Below are 23,126 nucleotides of genomic sequence, written 5' to 3'. Positions count from 1 at the left end.
CTAACACATATATATGGAATCTAAAAAAAAAAATAGTTTTGAAGAACCTAGGGGCAGGACAGGAATAAAGATGCAGACATAGAGAATGGACTTGAGGACACGGGGGGGGGAAGGGTAAGCTGGGATGAAGTGAGAGAGTGGCATGGACTTATAAACACTATCAAACGTAAGGTAGATAGCTAGTGGGAAGCAGCCGCATAGCACAGGGAGACCAGCTCGGTGCTTTGTGATCACCTAGAGGGGTGGGATAGGGAGGGTGGGAGAGAGACGCAAGAGGGAGGAAAAATGGGCATATATGTATAATTATAACTGATTCACTTTGTTGTGCAGCAGAAACTAACACAGCAATGTAAAGCAATTATACTCCAATAAAGGTGTTTAAAAAAAAGATACATTTCTCGTTTTTTTTTATTATACAGCAGGTTCTTATTAGTCATCAATTTTATACACATCAGTGTATACATGTCAATCCCAATCACCCAGTTCATCCCACCACCATCCCCACACCCCCAGACAAAAAGATACATTTCTATACATGAACAATCCAAAAAGGAAATTAAGAAAACAACTCCCTATACAATTGTATCCAAAAGAATGAAACATTTAGAATAAATTTAACCAAGGAGGCATAAACTTGTTATACTGAAAAATATAAAACATTGCTGAAATAAAATAAAGAATACATAAATAAGTGGAAAGACAGCCTGTGTTTCTGTAAGGGAAGACCTAATGTTGTTAAGATGACAGTATTACCCAAATCATTCTACAGATTCCATGCAATTCCTGTCAAAATCCCAATGGCGTTTTTTGCAGAAATAGAAAAACCCATCCTAATTTTCATATGGAATATCAAAGGACTCTGAATAGTCAAACAATCTTAAAAAGGAACAAAACTGGAAAACTCACATTTCCTGATTTCAAAACTTACTACAAAGCTATAAAAGATTATGAAAGTAATCAAAAACAGTGTGGTACTAGGATAAGGACAAATAGACAAACGGAATAAAATAGAGGCCCAGAAATAAACCTCAGGTATATGGCCAATGGATTTTCAACAAGGATATCAAGGCCATTCAATGGGGAAAGGGTAATATTTTCAACAAATGGATTTCCTTTTTTTTAAAGGCTGAGTAATATTCTATTATATATACATTATAAATTCCATTCCATAATATTAAATTATATATATGTATATGTATAGATCACATTTTCTTTATCCATTCATCTGCTGACAGACCCTTAGGTTGTCTTGGTTACTATGAATAATGCTTCAGTGAATATGGGAGTACAGATATCTCTTTGAGATCCTTATTCTGTTTCCTCTGGATATGATTGTTGGATCATATGGTAGTTCTACTTTTAATTTTTGGAGGAACCTCCATACTGTTTACCGTAACGGCTGTACAAGTTACATTTCTACCAACAGTGAAAAAATACTCACATACTCATTTTCTCCACATACTTACCAACATTTTACTTCTGACTTTTTGATAACTATCTTAACAAGAATAAGATAATACCTTATTTTGATTTTGATTTGCATTTCCCTGATGATTAGTGACGTTGAACATCTTTTCATATACCTATTGGCCATTTATATGTCTCCTTTACAGACATATAGACATATAGTTTGCAAATATTTTTATCAGACATATAGTTTGCATATAGTTTTTATCAGACATATAGTTATCAGACATACAGTTTTATCAGACATACAGTTTTTATCAGACATATAGTTTGCATATAGTTTTTATCAGACATATAGTTTGCAAATATTTTCTCCCAAGAAATGCTTACCTTTAGTTAAATTTACTATGATTTAAGCCTGAGATCTAACTATTTGTGAGTGTAGACCTTCATATATGATTTGTCATAAATCTTGTTCAAATACTATATTTGTATATAGGATGACTGTATAATTTACTTTTCAAGCCCTAGATACTTTATATGAATGAAAGAGAGGACTATTAATAATTATCCTAAGACAACTGGCAAAAACCAGACCTGTCCTGGGCAAACCAAAATGTCTAGTCACCTAGTCATATGTCACATCTGGGACAGGTGTTTTTTCTTAGAAGAGCAGTGTCTCTTTGAGTTAAATTATCGAGATTTGTAGTATGACTTGTCTTCCTAGAAAAAATAGTGAGGACAAATGAAAATTTCAATGCAGAAATTTGCATGCTTCTATCACATATAGTATTACTTAAATGCAAATATTATACTGACTGGCAAAATAGATGCATATGCTCTTGCAGCACTTCACTAAGAAAATATTTATGGGGGGGTTCTAAGGGCACAATTTGCAATTAAAATCACAAATACATTATTGCTTACTAGAAAGCCTTGCAAATGAGTGGAAATTTACTGTATGTTATTAATGCTTTAGTGTGTAAGAGCAAATCTTGCAAACTAAGCAAGATAGAGGCTATCCAAATGAACTATAAGAGCTTTTTTGGTAGAGCACATTTTTGAGGACAGTGTTGGTTTTTTTTTAATAACTGTTGCAATGAAGCACCACTTTTTAATATTGTACCTTAACAGAGCCATTTGCTAGGTAATTATTCCCCCAAAAAGAATTTTTAAAAATACATATTACATGTACTTAATCACCCCATAAGTACTTTGAGAGTGGAAGTTTATGGAAACGTATAAACCAGCAGAGAGTAAAAAATAATTTACAAATACAGTGTCCAATTAATACTCCACAGCTATGGAATTGGAAATCTGGAGCGGGGCAGAAGCTGATATTAAAGAAAGATGTTTCTTATTCCACTCCTGGATATATATCTGAAAAAAACAAAAACACTAATTTGAAAAGATATGTGCACCCCAACATTCATAGCAGCATTATTTACAATTGCCAAGATATGGAACGAACCTAAGTGTCCATCAACAGATGAATGGATAAGGAAGATGTGGTATACATATAGAATGGTATACCACTCAGCCATAAAAAAGAACAAAATCTTGCCATCTGCAGCAACATGGATGGACTTGGAGGGCATTATGCTAAGTGAAATAAGTCAGACAGACAAAGACATATACTGTGGTATCACTTATATGTGGAATCTAAAAAATACAACAAACTAGTGAGTATAACAAAAAAGAAGCAAACTTCTACAGATATAGAGGACAAACTAGTGGTTACCAGTGGGGAGAGGGAAGGGGGGGAGGGAAAATATTGAGGTACAGGAGTAAGAGGTACAAACTATTGGGTATAAGATAGGCTATGAGGATGTATTTTACAACGTGGGGAATATAGCCAATATTTTGTAATAACTGTAAATGGAGTGTAATCTTGAAAAATTGTATAAAAATAAAATAATAAAATAAAATTTCAGTAGAAATAAGGTCAATTTAAAAAAAGAGAGAGATGTTTCTTCACTACCTCTGAGGACGTTCCTCCCATGTACAAAGAAAGCTATGAGTGTAGCTCCTGGCCTCTCTCCGCCTCTTCACATACTCAGTCCTGGGAACAGTACTCAGCTTAGTCTTGTCATGAGATTCTCCACAAGTGGAAAGAACATTAAAATCATCTGGTTTATCTTTAATTTTAATTTAGGGTAGCTAATATCCAAAGACGTGTTCTTTGCTTCAGTTATCTCATCTAAGATAGAGGTAATCCTAGAGAAAATCTCAGGTTGTATTTTTGTCACATCGTGCTTCTACATGTGTTGGTTTTCTGTCCTTGAATTTCTCTTGTCACTTAATAAGCTTCAGTTTGCATATCATAATAGAAAGGAAGTTGAAAAACACCATAGGATAATTTGGGTATGTGGGGAGGCATAGTTATCATAAATCAAGCTTTAATAACTGAAAACATATCCAAGCCTAAGCTTAAGTAGGGTACTATGTCATTTAACTAAGTGCTGTCGTGTTTTAGATTTTTTTGTGTGTTCTCTAAGAAATGATACAACACCGTAATTTTAACCCTAAGCCTGTCAATGCATCCAAATTCTGATTTGAAGACTTTAAAATAACAAATGAATTGAACTGTCAGTAGGCTTGAAATAGTGTTCTTTTATTTAATTGCATTACAGTGTGCCTTAGCAAAGTAAATATGTATGTATGACATACATATTTATGTATATGTATGACATTAGCAAAGTAAATTCTTCTCAGACTAATGTCTGAGATTTATTCTTTTCATGTACTTTCACATATATTATTTGCCTCACTTTAGAGGATGTTAGATATCCCTTCTTATTATTGAAGTAAGTTTATATTCAACCCAGTTTGTATAACCCTATCTACGTAAAGTTATGTATTAACCTACCCAAAACTTTTGAAAATTCTTTTTCCTTCTATAACTGTTTGCCTTATGAAATCATGATGTGGAAATAAATAAATGCCTAACATAATGTGAAATTAAATATAATTTTCATTGAGCCTAAGAAGAGAAAAAAAAACTTTCTTCTTCATATCACTCACATGATACAACTGAGCACATGACAAATATCAAATTGTCTAATTGTCAGATTATCAAATGTTTCCTGATTTCTCTTTTATTTCCTAATAAGAAGAAAATGGTTGCCTTTCATGGGTAGCATTTCAAAGACAGTCAAGTAACCTGCAACTCCTTGTGCTCTGGAACTCTAAAATACTATTTCAGTGGTGCTCTTGACAGGTAGCACTGCTCAGTTTTTGTTTCATGTGTTTATTCATTCAACAACTACTTATTGGATGGTTAATATGTAAAAAGAAGCATTAAGATAACTACCCTTGCCCTTGATAAATTTACTGTTGATCTAGCCAGAGGAAAAAACTGGTTACTCTTTTAGCGCCAAAAAGCAACAAACTAGTTCTTTCTGCTTCCTGTATGGATAGCATAATTCATATCAATGGAATAAATAAAGGCTTGTATGTCTTCCTTCCACTTAGATGGACATAGATGTGATATCTGAAATATCAGAGACTTAGTGCTGCTAAAGAGTAAAGTCTGAAACAATTGACTTTTTGTATTTTTTAAGTAAAGCATGTTAATTAATTTTTGGCAATGTGAAGTTAAACCCTTAGACAAGTAGATGACAGAGGCAAAAATTACCTTGTATTACTGTAAAATGAAAAGGCAGGAGCTTCACTTCAAGCATGGCAGATGAGATAGTTCAGACCAACCTCCTTTTTTGAGAGAAACTATGCAACATATTTTGAGCAAATCAGTCAGGAGAAAAGAACCCAGAGAAGTTAACCCAGCATTTGGAGCTGCTTTTCCTCCAGATGTTTCTACTGAAACTGAAGCAGATACTAAGAGACTAGAAGTTGACCATAGGTTTCAAAAGACTCATGGAACTAGAAGAAGAAAAAGTACATTTTAGAGCCACCAAAAAGATGGTTGATAAACCCAACAAGTTAAACATTTAAGAAAGGCTGACCTGAAAATTCAATAAACAAAACTAAAAGCTACTTTTGAATCTCAAGTGTTGATTGATTAAGATTATCTATGCTACAACTCTCCCTTAAGTAACAGCCAACCAGAAGCCAACACCATTGCTCTCTGGAGAAAGAAAACATCATCCAGAGCCTCAAATTACTTCTAATTTTTTTCCTATACCATGGTGAGCACTCAATAAAAAATACCAGCATATGAGAAGATAAGACCATTTAGTTAAAACCAAAGAAATCAACATGACATATAATCACATCCACAGAGAAATCAGAAATCACACCTACAAAGAATCCAGAAAAAGGAGATATCACACAGAATTTTAAAACAATTTTGCTTAATATGCCCAAGGAATTAAAATATATCATTAAGAATTTTCACAGAGTACTGTAAGCTACAAAGCTCTAAAAAGGAACCAAGTGTAAACTCAAAACCGAAAAATGTGAAAACTGAGATTAAAAACTCATGGATAGGTTTAGTAGATTAGACAACTGAAGAGAGCTTTGGTTAACTGGAAGATTTCTAAGATTAACATATTCATAGTGAAACACAGAGAACAGAATGTATACAAAATATAGGAAGTGTTTGAGTCATATGTGGGTATGGTGAAAATGTCTTACATAAGTGCAACTAGAGTCCCAGATTGAGAAGAAAGGTAGAAGATCAGAAATATTTGAAAAGAATGCCCGAGAATGTATTAATTCTGACAAGTCATTAAACTATAGTTTCGAGAGATATCCACATATTCCTATTAGAAAACACACATATAAACACACACACACTCTCTCTTAAGTATTGAATTATTTTCCTAGAACTTTCATAAAAAATTACCACAAACTTAGTAGCTTCAGCCAACATAAATTTATTATCTCCCTGTTACTGAGGCCAGAAGTCTGAAATCAAGGTGTCAGTAGGGCTATGCTCCCGCAGAAGACCCTATAGAAAATCTCCTTTGCTATTTCCTAGCTTCTGATGTCTCCCAGCAATTCTTGACATTCCTTGGCTCATAGCTTCATCATTAAAATATCTGTCTATTTTCACATGGCCTTCTCTCTGCCTCTGTGTGTCCTTTTCTGTTGATTATAAGGACATTCCCATTGCATCTAGGGCCTATCCTAATCCAATATGATCTCATCTTGATCCTTATCCTAATTACATTTGCAAAGACCTATTTCCAAGTAAGATCATATACCGACATTCTGGGTAGATATGAATTTTCGGGGAGACACTATTTAATCTGCTACAGATATATATAATAATAAAATTGCTGAAAAAATTGACAAAGAGAAATACTTGAAAGTTTGCATAGAAATAAACTGTTAGCTGATGCTTCAAAACAAGTAAGTCAGAAGCCAATGGAATTATATTTTGATAGTGATGTACTGAAACAATTGCCAATCTAAAATTCTATACTGAGCAAAATATCATTTTAAAAGGAAGTTGAAACAAAGACACTTTAAACAAATAAAAGCTGACGGAAATTTTAACAAATACACTTGTATTAATGAGTCTGTAGTAAGTGTTCTCAGAAGAAAATTTATCCTAGAGGAAAACTCAAAGATACAGGGTCAGACAAATAGCAAAAGAGAGAAGGATTTTGTGTTTAAATTTAAGTGAATAATAATTATATAAAGTAATTATAATAATTTATTATGATTTAAAAATACACACACATACACATGCATATACACATATACACATAGAAAAAAGGATGAAAACAGCATCCACAAGTGGTTGAACTCTCCAAATTTCAAAGTAGACGTTAAGGCAAAAGTCACCACTAGATATAAAAAGAGATGTTTTATAATAATAAAATACTTTATTCACTTGGAAAATAAAATAATTATAAATTTCTATATACATGAATAACAATGTGATTTCAAACATGTAAAGCAAACATTGACATACTTAGAAATTAAAGAGTCAAATTAACAATCACAGTGAGCATTTTATACACCCATGTCAGCAACTGTTAGAACAAGCAAGAAAAAGATAGGAAACTTGAACAACACAATTAACAGAATGAACCTTGTTGATATATAGTGCGCTGCTCCAACAATTGCAGAATGAATATACTTTTTTCAAGTTCACATGGAACAATCACAAAAACTAATTATCATCTAGTTCATAAAGTTGGATTCAAAGGGAATTTCAAAAGGAAAACATGAAAGAGTATATTTTTTGCCACACTGCAATTAAGCTAGAAATCAATACAAAAAGATAATATTAAATCTCCAAACATTTGGAAATTAGTCACTTATAAATAACACATCAAGGGAGAAATTTAATGAAAATGAGAAAGTAAATAAGAATGAAAACATGTCACAGCATAAATTGTTGGTTGCATACACAGATGGCTATAATCTGTTCTTTAAACATTATGTTGGTAATATGGTTGTGTCCCATAGTCAAAATTCAGAAAGCTGTATAGATGCAATGTATATACTTTTTCTATGTATATGCTATTTTAATAAAAAGTTATTTAAAAGGAAATTTATGGGTAAAAGATATTGAAACATGTAAAACTCTCAAATGAGTAATGTTCAGAATATATAAAGAACTTCTACAAAACGATAAGAAAAAACAGGCACACTGATAGAGGAATGGACAAGAGATAAGAACAGGTGCTTCACAGAAGAGGTTATCCAAGTGGCCAATAAGTACATGAAAGATACTCAGCCTCATTAATCATCAGGGATATACAAATTAAAACCACAAAGTGATACTACTGTATGCCCCCCAGAATAAATAAATTGAGAAAGATATAAAGTGTTTGGAGAAAATGCAGAGCAACTGGAAATCTCATACATTGTTGATGGGAGTAAATTTGTACAACTTCTTTGGAAAACTGTTTAGCATTAGCTAGTAATTGTGAACCTATATGTACCGTAGGGCCTGGGAATTCCATTTCTGGGACTATACTGAGCTGAAATGTGAACCAAAACATATGAAAATGAATTCCATGTGTCATTATTCATAATAGTTCCAAAGTGTCAACTACCCAACTATCCATCAACTGCATGATAGCTAAATAAATTATGTTGAGCAAAGAAAATGGAAGAACTACAACTTCATACAAAAACATGGAATAGGGCTTCCCTGGTGGCGCAGTGGTTGAGAGTCCGCCTGCTAATGCGGGAAACACGGGTTCGTGCCCCGGTCTGGGAAAATCCCACATGCCTCGGAGCGGCTGGGCCCGTGAGCCACGGCCTCTGAGCCTGCGCGTCTGGAGGCTGTGCTCCGCAACGGGAGAGGCCACAGCAGTGAGAGGCCCGCGTACCGCAAAAAAACAAACAAACAGAAAACATGGAATAATCTCACAAAAAATATTGATCAAAGCAATCCAGACAAACAGAATACATAGTGATGACTTCATTTTGACAAAGTTAAAAGATTAAATAAACAGATAAATCTTCCACAGTGTTAAAAGTCAGGGTAGTGGTTACCTCAGGGGAGGAGGAAGGGTGAGGAATTTGAATATAATGGGGGCTTTCAGGGACTGATAACATTTTGTTTTTTGACTTAAGTGGTGGTCACACAGATGTGTTCCTTTTATGATAATTCATTGAGCTATACTTTAAAGATCTGTGCACTTTTCTATACATATATTATACTTCAGTATTTTTAAAATTATGACTAAAATTAGATGTTGCAAAAAGTTTTAAATGAGAGTAAGTGCTTGTAGGATTCAGCCTGAAGGTATGAGGACCTGACAAATGAGAAGGAGGAAAGACCAGAGAAGGAAAAATGTGTGGGGAGCAGGGATCATGTCCCTGCAAGGACAAAAAGGGTGTAAGGAAATTTATCCAAAAGTAAATTCTGTTTAGCAGAAACAGCCAAAGGAGTTTTAAGAAGAGCAGTAATGAATCTTCACTGGGTGTGAAGTGGCTGGGTGTGACTTACGAGTTAGCTATAAAATCTGCTGTATGAAACTGCTTTACGACCGTGATTTTGTGAAAATCGAAGAAATACAGCCTTGCTCATCTGCTTCCACTTAGCGGAGAGAAAGCACAACACCAGGTAGAATACTTAACAAAGAATTCAGCATGAATAGGATACCAGAATAAAATGGGACTAGGAAAATCATGCTGCCAATGAAATTCCTAAGAGTTACTGGAAAAAATGCTAGTTTTCCAACCGTATGTGTGATGAGGAATCAGGATATCTTCATCTAAATGGGAAAGTGAAAATGATCTAAAGAAAGCTAGAGAACCTAAGGACAGTCACGTGGGTTACAGTAGAGGAAAATTTTCTAGTAATATAAAGTCAAATATTTTGAAGTGAAAAGTGAGTATAGATAAGCAAAAAAAAAAGGTGAGAAACCTAGGATAGGCAATTCAGTATTCAGAGTTGGAGTAGTATGTCAGTTTGAATAAGTACAAATAATGAATACAGGAAAACAATCAGAATGTAGAATACAGTAAGAAAAAGGCCAAATTCAAATGGCCATAAAGAAGCCCACAGTGTCTCAAAAACAATTATAGATTTCCCAGTTGAAATGGAGATTCAGAAATTTGAAAACAAAGATATATTGCATATCTCCAACTCCCTATGAAATTGTTTGTAATAATTATTAAATGCTGTTTAGGAATTTTATAAATTATAGTAAATTATTTAGAAGATACATAAATAATATGTTAGTTATTTCTGATGTACTGTTTAATATAGGCTGTGGATTTATACATCTTAATTTTTTTATTGTGATAAAATACACGCATCTTAAATTTACCATCTTGATCATTTTTAAGTGTACAGTTCAATAGTGTTAGGTATATTCACATTGTTGTATAACAGATATCTAGAACTTTTTCATCTTAAAAAACCTATACTTATTTAAAACAACTCCTCATTTTCCCTTCACCCCAGCCTCAGGAAACCACCATTTTACTTTCTATTCCTGAGAATTTGACTGTATTAGATAACTCATATAAGTGAAATCATACAATATTTGTGTGTGACTAGATTTTTAAACTTAGCATAATGTCCTCAAGGTTCGTCCATATTGTACCATGTGTCAGAATTCCCTTCCTTTTTAAGGATGAATAATAGTCATTATGTGTATATACCACATTTTGTCCATCAGTGGAAACTTGGGTTGCTCTCACCCTTTGGATGTTATAAATGATGCTGCCATGAACATAGTTTTCCAAATATCTCTTTGAGACTCAAAATTCAATTCTTCTGGCTACAACCCAGAAGTAGAATTTGCTAGGTCATAAGATAATTTTTTTTTTAATTTTTTGAAGAACTGCCATACTGTTTTCCATAGCAGCTGCACCATTTTACATTTCCAACAACAGTGTACAAGGGTTCAATTTTCCCACATCCTTGTCAACATTTGTTATTTTCTGTCCTTTTTTTTATAGCAGTTATCCAAATGGAAGTGAAGAAATATCTCATTGTGGTTTTGATTTGTATTCCCCTAATGATTAGTGATGTTGAGCATCATTGCATATGCTTGTTGACCATTTGTATGTCTTCTTTGGAGAAATATCTATTAAAGTCCATTGCTAATTTTTTAATAGGGATTTTTTTGTTGTTGTTGTTGAATTGTAGAAGTTCTATATATATTCCGGATATTAACCTCTTATCAGATGTATGATTTGCAAATATTTCTGCCATTCTGTAGGTTGCCTTTTCACTCTGTTGATGTATCCTTTGACTCACAGAATTTTTTTTTGTTTTGATGTATTCCGATTTATTTTCACCTTTGTTGCCTGTGCTTTTGTGTCATATTCAAGAAATCAGTGAAAATCCAATGTCATGAAGCTTTCCCCTATTTTTTTCTAAGAGTTTTATAGTTTTAGGTTTTGCATGTGGGTCTTTGACCCATTTTTAATTTTTATATATGATAAGAGATAAGAATATAACTTATTTTTTTCTCACGTGGATGTCTCATTTTCCCAGAACTACATGTTGAAAAGACTGCCCTTTCCTGCTGAATGGTTTTGGCACCCTTGTCAAAAAAGCATTTGACCATATATGTGAGGGTTTACCTAGACTCTTAATTCTGTTCTATTGTTCTGTATGTCTGTCTTTATGCTAGTTCCACACTTTTTTGATTACTGTAGATCTGCAGTAAGTTTTGATTCAGGAAATGTGAGACTCTCAACTTTACACTTCTTTTTCAAGATTGTTTTGGCTACTCAGGGTACCTTGAGATTACACATGAAATTTGTAAAAAAAAAGGCCATTGGGATTTTTATATGGGTTGCATTAAGTCTGTGGATCACTTTTGGAAGTACTGACAAGTTGACAATATTAAGATTTCTGATCCATGAACATAGGATGTCTTTCCATTTGTGATGTCTTTCAGCAAGGTTTGTAGTTTTTAGTGTACAAGTCTTTTGCTTTTTTGCTTAAGTTTATTCTTAAGTAATTCATTATTTTTGATATTATTATAAATGGATGTCTTTTCTTAATTTCCTTTTCAGATTACTTATTGTTAGTGTATGAAAATACAATGGATTCTAATGTGTTAACTTTGTATTCTGCTACTTTGCTAAATTCATTTTTTCTACATATAAGACCATGTTATCTATGAATAGAAATAATTTTACGTTTTTTTCCAATTTGGAATACTTCTTTATTCTTGCCTAACTGCTCTGGCTAGGACCTCCAAATATTATGTTGAGTAGAAGTGACAAAAGCAAAGATCCTTTTCTTGTTCCTGAAAGCTTTCAGTCTTTCACCATTAAGTATGATGTTAGCTGTGGACTTTTCATATACGGCTTTTATTATGTTGAAGTAGTTTCCTTCTATTGCTAGTTTGTTGAGCACTTTTATCACGAAATACTGTTGAATTTTGTCAAATGCTTTCTCTACATCAATTGAGATGATCATTTTTTTGTTATTCTGTTAATGTTATAATTACATTGATTGATTTTTGTATGTTGAACTATCCTTGCATTTCTTCAATAAATCCCACTCGTTATGGTGTATAATCCTTTTGATGGGTGATTGAATTCAATTTGCTAGTATTTTTGTCGAGGATTTTTGCATCATTGTTCATAGGGATATTGGTCTATAGTTTTGTTGCAGACTCTTTTCTGGCTTTGGTATCTGGGTAATACTAACCTCACAGAATAAGTTTGTAAATATTCTCTCCACTTCAATTTTTTGGAATAATTTGAGGAGGATTAGTATTAATTCTTACTTAAATATGTGAAGTTATCTGTTCCTGGGCTTTTCTTTGTTAGGAGGTTTTTGATTTCTGATTCAGTCTCCTTACTAGATGTAGGTCTGTTTGTAGTTTTCTTTCTTCAGGATTTAGTCTTGGTAGGTTGTGTTTTTCTAGGAATTTATACACTTCATCTAGGTAATCTAATTTGGCATATGTTATAATATTTCATAGTATTCCCTTATGATCCTTTTCATTTCTCTAAGATCAGTTGTAAGGCCCCATCTTTAATTTCAGTTATTTTACTCTTTGTTTTTTTCTTAGTTAATGTAGCTAAATGTTTGTTGATATTTTCAAAAACCTACTTCTTCCTCTTATTGTTTTTTCTCTGTTGTTTTTATTTTCTCTGTTTTATTTGTCTCTGCTCTATTATTTATTATGTTTTTCCTCTGATAGTTTTGGGCTTAGTTTTTTCTTCTTCAGCTAGTTAAGGTGTAAAGTAGGTTGTTGATCTGAGATCTGTATTCTTTCTTAATGTAAGCATTTGCAGTTATAATTTCCCTCTTGGTACTGCTTTCATTGCATTTTATAAGTTTTGATATGTTATGTTTTCATATCATTTGTCTCAAAATATTTTCTAATTTCCTTTGTGATTTCTCCTTTAACCCAGTGGTTGTTTGACAGTGGATTTTCCAGTTTTATTTCTGCTACTGATTTCTAGTTCCAATACATTGTGGTCGGCAAAGATAGCTTGCGTGCTTTTAGTGCTTTATAATTAATTAAGACTTAATTAACAGCTTTGTTAAGTCTATATTGAAGAATATTTCATGTGCACTTGAGAAGAATCTGTATTCTGATGTTGTTGGGTGGAGTGTTCTATATGCCTGTTAGGTCTGAATGTTCTCTAGTATTAGTCAAATTTATTTCCTTATCGACTATTCTATCTATTTTGAAAGTGTAGTATTAAATTCTCTTACTATTATTGTGTTGTTGTCTGTTTCTCCCTTCAGTTATGTCAATGTTTGTCTCATATATTTAGAAGCTCTGATGTTTGGTGCATATACAGTTATAATTGTTATATCTTCTTGGTCAATTGCCCCTTTTTTTATATAATGTCCTGTCTCTGGTAACAGTTTTTGACTGGAAGTCCATTTTGTCTGATATTTGTATAGCCAGCCCACTCTCTTTTGGTTACTATTTGCGTGGAATATCTTTTTCCATCCTTCCACTTTCAACCTATGTGTATCCTTAGGTCTAAAGCAAGTCCCTGTAGAAAGAGTATAGTTAGAGTCTGTTTTTGTAATCCATTTACTCAAAATATATCTTTTCATTGGGGAGTTTAATGCATTTACACTTAAAGTAATCACTGATAGGAAGGACTTATGATAAATAAATATATATATATATTTTTTTTTTCTTGAAGCTTTCAGCTACTATGTAGTGTTCACTTGATTGCTACAACTTTTTAACTAGTATCTAGAGTTCTCACAAAGGTGTTTTGGTCCATTTATTTTTGTTTATTCATATCTCCATGGGGGAACAATGGCCTGGAGTCCACCATCTTCCTGACATCACCCCCATATATTCTTTCAAGATATGAGTCTGAGTTTACATAAACCATGTGTCAAACTATTATAAAATAAATGGCAATATTTAGAAAATAAGAAAATATTATTTTAAGATGCATTATAATTTAAGCAGAAAGTGGTAGGCTGCAATAAATCAATAATTCTCAAACAGCATGCCGTGGACTCCTAGGTTTTCCTGAAAGTTCTCCATGGGTGGCCTTAGGAGACAAATGGACCTATTGATTCCCAATCTTAGATCCAATCAAAGAGACAAGTTTTTTCATTCCAATTTAGATATTCAGTTTTACATTAAATATAACTTAGAAAAAATATTTGAGAAGTCAAAGACATTTCAATATTTTTAACTGATACAGTTTTTCCAAAATGATAAAAATTAAAATAACTTGGATTTCTCTTCATGTAAAGGAGCTAATGATTTATTAATTTTTATGAGTTACTGACATTTTTATTCAGGTAGTCAGAAGGTAGTCAGAGTCCTAAATTTACTGAACCCAGAGGGAATCCTAATAAAAACCATGACGGAGTTATGAAAGCATAATCACATTGAATAATAATGTTATATCCCTAACTGCACATTTCTCAATAACACGGATTTTCAATTATAAATAGAGAGATTTTATTTGGAGATTTTATTTTATTTTATTTTATTTTATATAGAGAGAATAATTTGGAACAATCAGTAAGTGTGATTGTAGAGCTAGTCACAGGATGCTATGAAATATATAGGAGGAACACTTAGTTTAAAAAAGGATCCACATCTTCCTGGAGAGGATGACATCTAAAAGGAAGTCTAAGAGTTATCTAAGTATAGAGATATGAGAAGAAAGGTTGTTGCACATAGTGAGTACCAAGGGCAAGGATAAAGTAGTTTTCCTTGCCCTTGTTGAACAGGAACAACCATCATTTCTATTTTATTAAAGCATACAATGTGAGAGAGTAGTTGTAAAGAGATTGTTAGAATCCATGCGTGGAAGTATTTGTATGCCATGCTTAGAAACCTGGGCTTGATACTACAGGGGTATAAGAAAGGAAATGACATTTTCTGATTTGTATTTTAAATAAAGTACTCTATCAATATTTTTAGTGGTTGGTTTGCAGATGAAGACTGGAGTTAGAGAGACTAGATAGGAAGCTATTGCATTACGTGAGACAAAATAAGATAAAAACCTAACTAGCAGAATAGGAGAATAGGGGTTAAAAATGTACTGAGGAGATGAAAATAGATAGAGCCTAATTGTTTGTATGTGGAGGAAAGTAGGGGGAATCTAGGATGACTTCCATTACCTAGATTGGCTGGGATGATTAGCCTCTTGAACCCTCAATTTCCTGATCTGTAGGATCACATAATATTGTAGACACATCAAAGGATTAAACAAGATTTCATATGCAAATCCCTTGGGGATACCCTGGGATACCCTGGCACAGATTAAAGTACAGTTTCCGTTTGCTTCATCTTTCTGTGAAAATATAAAAAGAAACATTGAGGAAGTCTTTCTGTGACTTTATAGGAGTTTTCCTTTCTGTCTCTGTCTTACTGAGTAAGGAAAGTGAGGTACAGGGTTACTGCTGGTTAGATACAGTCCACTAAATTTATTGAATTTAATGAAAATATCTCATTAATAAGTTGATACATATAGTCATTGTTATCATTTAACTTGTATTGTGTGAAAAGGGAACTTGTTGAACACTTTTATTAAATGCTAAAATATGCAGGCTTATGCTAGTGAGAGGAAAGGGATTTGAGCCAAATTACTTTCCAATGAGCCTGCACAAGAATTCCCAAAAGTATAATACCATGTATCATGCCTTTTTGTTATATCTATGCACTTTTTTGCTACCACGGTAAATATGTTAGGATTTAATTGTCAATTAGTTCAAAGAATTTTATACAGCTTTGTTCTGAAGCTATTGTGACTTTATAGAAAAATCATTTTTAAACATATAACTTAAAGTGCAAATACATCTTAAAAAATAAAATAGTAAAATTATTGAGAGATTTGCAAGAAACTCTTAAAATGAGAACATTATGTTAGTATTATAGTACAGCAGTGACATCTGTAAATTGTCACTACTAAAGAAATATGAACATTTATAAGTTACAATTTCTTTTCAGATTATACATTACTGGTATCTTGGATGCCTGTATTCAGAATCATATTACATGTTGATAATATGGTTAGAATCGCCTATGATAACAACCTCTTGTAGTGCATACATAAACGTTCTTTTGAATATGCCTACTGTGAATTTATTATTGTGTAATAAACATATGGTATCTTTAAATAAGTCAAAGAGTAAATCTCATACTCTAGAAATAAGTACTTTCTAAAACTTCCACATAAAATGGTCTGAATTTTGTCTTTGTTTACTCAAGAATTGACATTTCTGTATTCTTAAGCTTGCTCTCTAGTGTTATTTTTTTTGTTTGTTTAATTGAAAAAGAACTTCCAAACTTTATAGAATTACATATTTTTATCCTTGTATTTTGGCCTACAAGCATACAAGGAACATATTATAAATACTTATAAGTTTAGAGCCTATATCACCTAGATGTAGTAAATAATCAGTAACTATTGAATTTAATCTAATTTGCATGGCCATGCCTCACTGAGAACCAATCATGGGTCTGTTTTTTAAAGAAAATGAAAAGAGAAATGCAATAAGAAAAAATATATAGCAGTTTTTCAAACAGTTTACTCAATTTTTTCTTAAGATAGATACACGTTTTACAACATTTAACAGAATTCTTGGTTGAGTTAATGAGCTGAGAATAAGCCTTCTTTCTCTTCCCAGAAAGAATACCCTGTATTCTAGGGTAGTAAATCTAGAGATGCCTCTCTCCCCATTCCCTTAGAGCATACTTTCTTAAATTCCAAGGTCCTGAGTAATATCCATCTCCAGCAGCCCCATAAAACCTCAGAGTCTGCCAATTTTAGGCCCTCTCACCTAAACCTGCTATATCGTAAGTCCTTATCACATCACTCTGATGGGTATTAGGACATGGGAATTTGATGCAAGATGTTGCTCTGACTGCCATTTTTGCTGTTAGTAAAAATGGTCTTTCTCTGAACTGGGGTGGTCAGCAGACAGAGATGGAGATGAAGATAGAGATGTGTGTGTATGTATATACGCACACATATGTATACATATGCACATACCTACATATCTATATCTTTACTATAGAACTGTGGCAGGCTAACTTGTTAGCTTGCAAGTAGGGTAAAATCTCAGTCCATTCACACAGTTTCTGATTTAACAGCTCCCAAAGAAAACTGCCTTCTAGTAGAGCAATTTTGTTGAACACAGAGGAGAAGTTAGACAAGCTTGAAATTTCTATTGGGATTACTCAGAAGTCTGGGATTAACCTCTTTTCTGTTGGGTCTCTGAATCATTAAGCTAATAATGTAAATTTCTGGGAGGAAAATTCTGAAACTGCTCAGGTACACATTTTGAAAATCTATGCTGAACCCACGTTCTCCACTTTACAGAAAATACCAAACCTGGGTAGACCTCACAACAGATAGACATGTGTCCTGCCAAAAGTTTGTCAAAAATAAAATGAGACTTTAGAATTTATAGAGCACACTTTCATAAGAAATGTATAAGAGGAAATAAATTATGTGCATTCATGCAAAATTCTATAAAAAATGAAATTTGTAAGCAAAACATGATAAATATGAGATGATATGACAAAATACTGAAATGAAAAGACAATCAAAAGACCATCTGGAATAAAAAGAAAGGTGATGAAATAAAGACAGAATGAAAGAAATGCAGTGGGAGAATATACACTGCAGCAATTTTGAAAGAAAAGCACATAAGTGAGATTCTTTCCCCCAGAATACAGAGGGAAAAGATTAAAAAATGAGAAAGAAGAGAAGATATATGAAAACAGAAGGAAGCTATTTGACAGCATGGGTAGTAGGAATTCCTGAGGAATGTATAATAAAAATTGGAACAGAAGAAAACATGATTTAATAGATAAAAATATTTCTGAGTTGAAGAAAATTCCATTTTTACAGATCAAGAGGAATCACTGTGATAGGGTGACTCTGTTTGGCTTTGCCTGGAAGGTGCTGGATTTTGCCTGTCAGTGGTAAACCAAGAATGGGAAGGAGACATGCCTGACATTTTCTAATAAAGCTTTATGCTAAGGCTTCTCTGGTTGATCGATTCTCTTTTACAGTATTTAAAATTGAACTTTTTCCTTTATTAATTGTTAATTTTTCATCTTAAAAATAAAGTGCAAATCAGCAAAACAAAGTGTTGTATCAGGATTACAACTTATTCTTTGCCTAAACTGTCCCTTTCGCAGATATTTTGGCTTTAGTGAAATTTATATTGTATAAGACTATTACTGAATGGTCAAAGTTCAAACTGTTGGGGATAAAAACAATTGTAAATAGTTGTGCCTTTTTATCCTGCAGGAACTTGGGTTTTGCACTATTTCTATAATTTGAACAACTGGTTCATACTTATTCTGAATACATTTCTTGAAAACATTTTGAAATTGGTTACGTATGTCAACATGAAATGACTTTGACCAGAAACAGTGTGGATCTCAACAAAGAAGTATTTTTATAAAGCAAAAAAGGACGTGATTGAAGCAATATATGAATAGGGTCAGATCTACTTAGAAACGTGTAATGTCTCCAACATCACCTATGGTGAGAAAAATTGTAAAGAAAACCAAGTTAGCACATCCAGAGAACCCATACTAGAAATGCAACAAGATTTCAGTGACACAGGGCTGAAAGATGACTAGAAATCACCTTCTTTTTATAAGCATTGATATGATAAAGAGTAAACAAACTTTAGCATGATTCACTACTAAGGAAATTAAAAATAATAAAAATGGAAAAGAAAAAGACACTGGTTAAGACTTTTCTTAGCTATTTTGTATCTTTTGTACTACATAAAAAAACTAACTTTCAAAAATAAATTAATAAGTACTTGTCAAACAACTAATCTAAGATAGATGGACAAATATGACTATACTATTGAACATAAATATGCAGAAAAGATAAATTTTAACAAAATTATCAACACATTTGCAGAAGTCGCCAAAACAGAAATTACAATATATTCATTACTGCAACATAGATACAAATTATTCCCTTTTTAGAAAAAAATACTTTAATGCAATTAAAACTATTAACCACCACTTCATTCCTTTTTTTGTGATACTCATTTTATTTTTCAAATTTTTATTTTTTTGTTTGAAACTGGCACAATTACATAGACGAGTTCAAAACAGAAAATTTTTCATTGTTTATATTTCTTTCCAGTCGTTATTATTTCTTCTTTTATTTCATTATTATTACTAAAAATAATTTGTCAAATACAAGAGGGGTATACACAGTTTATTTATTGGTGCATAACAAATGACCCCACAGTTTAGCAGCTTAAAAGCAACGAGAATTTATGATCTCACAAAGTTTCTAAGAGTTAGAAATCCAGTCCCTGCTTTGCTGGGTGCTTCTGGTTCACGGTTTCTCATGAGACTGCAGTGAAACTGCTGGACTGGGCCCAATTTCCGATAATTTGATTGGCTCTGGAGAATCTCATTCCAAGCTCACTTACCTGACTATTGGCAGGAGACTCCAGTTTCTTCCCATGTGGGCCTCATCTTAGGATGCTCACTGCATGGCTTTCCCCAGAGCAAGTGCTCTACAACAAAGAGAATGTCCAAAACAGAAGCCTTTTATTTTTTTAATAACTTAATCTTGGAAGTACATTACATCACTTCTACCATGTTCTACTGGTCACACGTACCACCCCCGGTACAATAGAGAAGGAGAATACACAGTGTATGAATACCAGGGGAAGCAGGACCATTGGGTACCATCTTCCAGGCTGCCTACCACATGATAAATGCTGGCAAGTTATCTGCTCTGGGTTTCAAAATCCTAGGTATGCCACTGATTCCTATTATCTGGCATAATTACTAACTTTCACTACTTTTATCCTCCACTTCCCATTCTACATTCCATTTGTCTTCAATCAGCATCTAGCCAGTCAGTGTGCTTTCACAGAGTAACTCAAATTTTTATTTCTAAAAGACATGAATTTTTGGTAGACTTGCGTGCTTGTGATTGCTCTAATTTACATTCCCTGGGCATGGAAAAATTAGAAAGTGCCCCAGAGGATGCACTGCAACTAGACAAACTTCTTTCTTCTCCCATTATGTATAAGGAAACCTACTTCTTTCTGCTAGTCAGAATTATACTGTAGCCCTCTTTGTAATTTGTTCAGTTAGTACACAAGGAGTAATAAAAGGCACGGGGGTGGTCCTCATCCAATTCCCTGGACCATTGTTGTGTAGCCTGATGACAGTGTTTCTTCCTTGGAAGTAAAGACACATACCCCAGAAGAGTGCAGGGTTGCAGGGAGAGAAAACACAAATTTCCAAATAGATTATTTCTTATGAAGTGAGAGATTCACATTTATATCCCTTGTAAGCTGGTGTAGTTAACATTGCTGCTCTTCCATCTATGACCCTTTCAAAAGTTGGTTGAAGTGAAAGCTTCAGTGTGAGCCAGAGTGATAAAGAGAGCTACTCTTGATGACCACCAGAAGCAAAAACAGAAAAATGAATCTTCTGAACTCTTCAAAGTATAGCCTCAAATGCACCCTATGGCTGAAAAGAAACTGCTTATTGCATAGGTTATGATTAATTCTCCAATTTAGATACATGGAAAAAAAATGACTATGAGTACTGTACTGAAAGAAAATTATTCCCATGGGTCAAAAATAAGTCAAGAATACTGGCCCCTTTTACATTATCATATTTCTTAGGTTACTGAGGGAAAGTAAGGATGACATTGAATATCCTTTCGTAAATTCTTCTGTTTCTCCAATACAGGATTTTTCCCCCTCTCCACCTCTTTTCCTTCACTATTTGAGAATAATTCTAGAGATATGGTAAGAGGAGAAAAAGGCATTTGAAAACTAGCACACTCCCAGAGTTAACTTTGAATAGCTGCTTCCTTATCAATATCTCAGAGTCTTGCATTTATTATGTCTTTTCCATATCAGTCCAGTAATCATATGTTTACAAGGGTTTAATGCTCTTATTTCTTTTCTCAACTAATTTTCTCTTGTTACACAATTGCTTCCTTAGTGAACACACAGGATGCACTATGAATTCATAACAATAGTTAAGACTGACCAGGGGTAAGGTCTTGTTAAATATGTTGATAAAACCACATTTCTATTTGATTTCCTGTTCGTCTGTAAGGACTACATTAACTTTAAAGTTTAAACCACTGAGTAAATCCAGTTATAAAAGATGAAATCAATAGTTAATTGTTCTTAGGGAATTTTGGCAGGCAGAAAAAAAAGCTGTTACCTCTAACAGAAGACGTGAATCTCCAGAAAACGAGGAAAAAAAAAAAAAAAGGAAAAAAACAGTTCCTGGGAGTTGTAATGACTCAAAAGTACTTGTTGGGGCTTCCCTGGTGGCACAGTGGTTGAGAGTCCGCCTGCCGATGCAGGGGACACGGGTTCGTGCCCCGGTCTGGGAAGATCCCACATGCCGCAGAGCGGCTGGGCCCGTGAGCCATGGCCGCTGAGCCTGCGCGTCCGGAGCCTGTGCTCCGCAATGGAAGAGACCACAACAGTGAGAGACCCGCGTACCGCAAAAAAAAAAAAAAAAGTACTTGTTGAGTAAACGAATTATTTATTTAATTAAGTTACCTAGTTCCTAATAAAGGAGAATAGCCTCCCCTTACCTGGAAATCTAAACATTTGGCAAATATCTTGAGATGTAATGCTAATCCTCCTCAGCATCTGCTTCCAGAATTCCCCACTGCCTCCAGGAAAATAACCAAGATCAGGGCTCAGCACAGCCTGAGCAGGAAAACAATTTATAGTACAGAAGGAAATGTTTATAAAATGAAAGAAACATAGGACCTGGCTAATACATACCAGCAGGATCCTTGGAAATGTATGTGAGACGGCTTTCGACTAGGTAGGTGTAGAATATAGGTTGGTTAAGGGAGAATTTATTGAAATAATTCAGTGTTCAACCTTATAGCAAGAATACTTGCAACATAGCCTAATACACTGCTGATACGGCTTTTTGAAGCTTGGATGTGATAATGGGCTATAGTAAGTGAGGTAGAAATTAGAGAATTGCTTAATAGAGTGCTAAGAAACGGATCAAAAATCTCAGAGAGGTGGGATTGTGAGAATGGATTTATTACATGAAAGTGGAAGATTCTCTCCTTCCCTCTTATGTTTCATGGATGGCCCTTTGGTTGGGCAAAAGAAAAGGTTGTACTGGTGAGGCGGACACGAGTATCTCTGAGATGCCCATAGGACATACTCTCATGACTCTGGACTCCCTAGAATCATTGGGAAGATCAGATTCCAGAATCTGAGCCAAGAGGTAGTCCGTAAAGTCAAAATTTTATTTATTTATCTTTTTATTTACTTTTTATTTTGAAATAATTTTACACTAACAGAAAAATTGAAAAAATATCACAGAGAAATCTTTTCAACAAATGGCATTGGGACAACTGGATATCCACATACAAAAGAATTAAACTGGACCCCCTACTTTGCACCACATACCAGAATTAACTCAAAATGAATCATTGGTCTAAATGTAATAGCTAAAACTATAAAACATTTAGAAGAAAACATAGAAGTAAATCTACATGACCTTGGATTAAGCAATGTTTTTTTTTAATATGACACTGAAACTCAAGTTAAAAAATAAAAAAATAGATAAATTAGTATCAAAATTACAAACTTTTTACTCACTGCTCTGTGGTGACCTAAATGAGAAGGAAATCTAAAGAAGAGTGTATATATGTATATGTAGAACTGATTCACTTTGTTGTACAGCAGAAGCTAACAAAACATTGTAAAGCAACTATACTCCAATAAAAATTTTTTTAAAAATTATGAACTTTGTGCTTCAAAAGACACCATAAAGAAAATGAAAAAACTCACAGAAGGAGGGAAAATATTTGCAAGTAATATATTAGATAAGGGACTTTTGTTTTAATATATAAAAAATCCTTAC

Source organism: Delphinapterus leucas, chromosome 21, assembly GCF_059928025.1.
Source record: "Delphinapterus leucas isolate spDelLeu-1000000601 "Yukka" chromosome 21, BTC_Dleu_Yukka2, whole genome shotgun sequence".
Taxonomy (NCBI): Eukaryota; Metazoa; Chordata; class Mammalia; order Artiodactyla; family Monodontidae; genus Delphinapterus; species Delphinapterus leucas.
This window is presented reverse-complemented; position numbering follows the sequence as displayed.